A 2,990-nucleotide genomic window follows, 5' to 3' on the forward strand; every position below is an offset into this window, starting at 1 on the left:
GAGAGAGAGAGAGAAGAGAGAGAGAGAGAGAGAAGGAAGAGAGAGAGACGAAGAGAGAGAGAAGAGAGGAGAGTATGTGTAAGTGTTTTACTGTTAATTTGTATTGTTTTTTTCACTTTTGTATAATATCTACCTCACTTGCTTTGGCAATTTGTTAACACAGTGTTTCCCATGCCAATTAAAGCCCCTTGAATTGAATGAATTGAAATTGAAGAGAGAGAGAGAGAGAGAGAGAGAGAAGAGAGAAGAGAGAGAGAGAGAGTAGAGAGAGAGAGAGAGAGACGAGAGAGAGAGAACGAGTAGAGATGAGGAGAGGGAGGGAGGGGGTAGGAGAGAGAGAAAGAGCAGAGGGAGGGGGGACAGCATGAGCCGAGACAGAGAGAGAGAGAGAGAGGGGGGGGGGGGGGGGCAGAGAGAGCGAGACAGAGAGAGAGAGAGAGAGCGAGGGGGGGGGGGTCTGAAGAGAGCGAAGACAGCGAGAGAGGGGCGGGGGGGGGTAGGAGGCCTGTGAATGGCAGTTTGGTTGAGGGCCAGGGAGAGCAGGCAGGCGAAACAGAACTGCAGTCCTATTAAATGTCTCAGCTGAAGTTTACCTCACTCTCCTGCCTGGGACTCTGAACTTCAGCAAATAAACAGAGCTGGAATCTGTGTGCACAGCTGTTGTCAGTGTCTGCGAGAGCAAGACTCTGTTCCCCTGGTGGTCACCTATTCGAACCTGTGGACTGAATAATGTAGCCTTGCTTGGGGTGGTACACTCCTTAAAAATAAGGTTCTTTCAGAGTGATGCCATAGGGGCCCGTGTCAAACTTCATTCCAGGCCGAGTGGTCTGCCTGGTTTTCGTCCTCGCCCTTGTACTTGATTGATGAATTAAGGGGCACTGATTAGTAAGGAACTCCCTCAGCTGGTTGTCTTAGGTATTAATTGAAAGGAAAAACCAAAAACCAGCAGACACTATGCCTCTTGGAATGAGTTTTGACACCCCTCATAGGGAAGCATTTTAGGTTATCTGAAGAACCATACAGTTCAGCCTAGAACCCCCCCAGAAAATGTTTTCAACCCTGGAACACAATTTCAGTAATCGGATGCAATAAGTCCAAGTAACAGATTGAAATAGTTGTAAGAAAATGTAACGCTTATTTATATTTGAGGTAGCTAAGATTAATTAATCAATGTACATCGCAAAAACATAGATACTTGAAACAAACCTGCAATAGAGAATGCTGGGAATAATGATAATCGATGGGCCAAATGGTTTTGGTTCATCTCGTTATTCTGCACAAACATGAGAGATAATTTTACCCAATGAGTGGTTTATTTTAACTCTTTACAAGTGTTTAATTTAACTCCCTGAATTTACCTACTAAAAATGTTAGATAAACTGAAAAATCAACACTAGATAATCACGGCTCAATTTTTTGTGTGCTACTGAAAGGGACACATCTGCAAGGTTCCATACATTTCAAGAACTTTTAGAATTACGAAAGAAAAACCGTAGATCATTAGAACCTAATTTTTTCAGTGTCAGGCAAACTGTAGCGATTTGACTGGCTCCCCCTTGCTACGAGGCTGCAGAGTAACTGTTGGGTGAAGCAGATCACACACAGACACAGACACAGACACAGACACACACACACAGCACACACACACAACACACACACACACACACACACACACACACACACACACACACACACACACACACACACACACACACAAACACACACACCACACATCAACAATCTGAAATAATAGGCACTTATAGTTCTCAATCTGTTTGCCTCATCAATAGCAGACTGGGCACAGACCCAGCTTATAAAAGCATCTATGTCAGCAACTACTGTAACAAAGACAAACACCACCTACATCAGTCGGTACTGGCTTTTATGGTTTTATTCTCCTCAACATTGGAAATGGCAGTTGAACTGGTGGGGGAGTTTGATGGGCTACAGGCCCCGGACCAGTGGGCTAGGGCTACAGGCCCAGTGGGCTAGAGCGAGCCAGGGCAGGCTGCTCAGAGCGGTTGATATACTGTCACTTTCCTGTGGCTTCATTCTGCGAGCGCTGCTTGATCTCTTGTAGGGGTCAGGGAACGGTAGGGTTCCACAGTGTAAGTTCCAGGCCAATGATCACAGAGGCCGCACAAACTCATTACTCACCTCTACTGCGTCCCCCCTCCTTCCCCCCATCAACCCGTTCTCCTGTCTTTGGTACCGCACCTGCTGCCTTTCACTGGGGGGGACCATCAATATTCTTCCTGGCGCCATGACACATCTGTGGGGACATGTTTAATCGGCAATGGATATCAGAGCCTGTCCTGAGCCATTGACTCTGAATGGGAGGTAATGCAGGATCTGTGAAGCCTTGGTTTGTTTTTTGAGTAGAGTGAACTGAGGCATATGGTTGGCGTCTAACACATAACTGAGGCACGGAACGTGTCATTGGGCTCTGAGATTTCCGAGACAAGAGGAAAGAGACCTAAAATGGGAGTGTAGCACTGAGTGTACAAATATTAGGAACACCGCTCTTTCCATGACTGACCAGGTGAATCCGGTGAAAGCTATAATCCCTTAATTGATGTCACTTGTTAAATCCACTTCAATAGTGTACGCTGAAGGGGAGGAAGAGGCCTTGAGACAATTGAAAACATGGATTGTGTGCCATTACAGAGGGTGAATGGGCAAGCCAAAATATTTCAGTGCTAATTGAACTGGGTTTGTTAGTAGGGGCCAGGCTTTACCGTTTGAGTTTGTCACGTACCCTGTAACTCTGCTGGGTTTTTCACACGTCAACAGTTTCCCGTGTGTAATCAAGAATGGTCCACACCCAAAGGACATCCACCAACTTGAAACACAACTGTGGGAAGCATGGGGAGTCAACATGGGCCAGCATCCTTGGGAAGCTTTTTAACACCTTGTAGAATCCATGCCCCAATGAATTGAAGGCTGTTCCTGAGGGCAAAAAGTGGGTGCGACCCAATATTAGGAAGGTT

Source organism: Salvelinus sp. IW2-2015, linkage group LG10, assembly GCF_002910315.2.
Source record: "Salvelinus sp. IW2-2015 linkage group LG10, ASM291031v2, whole genome shotgun sequence".
NCBI classification, from domain to species: Eukaryota; Metazoa; Chordata; class Actinopteri; order Salmoniformes; family Salmonidae; genus Salvelinus; species Salvelinus sp. IW2-2015.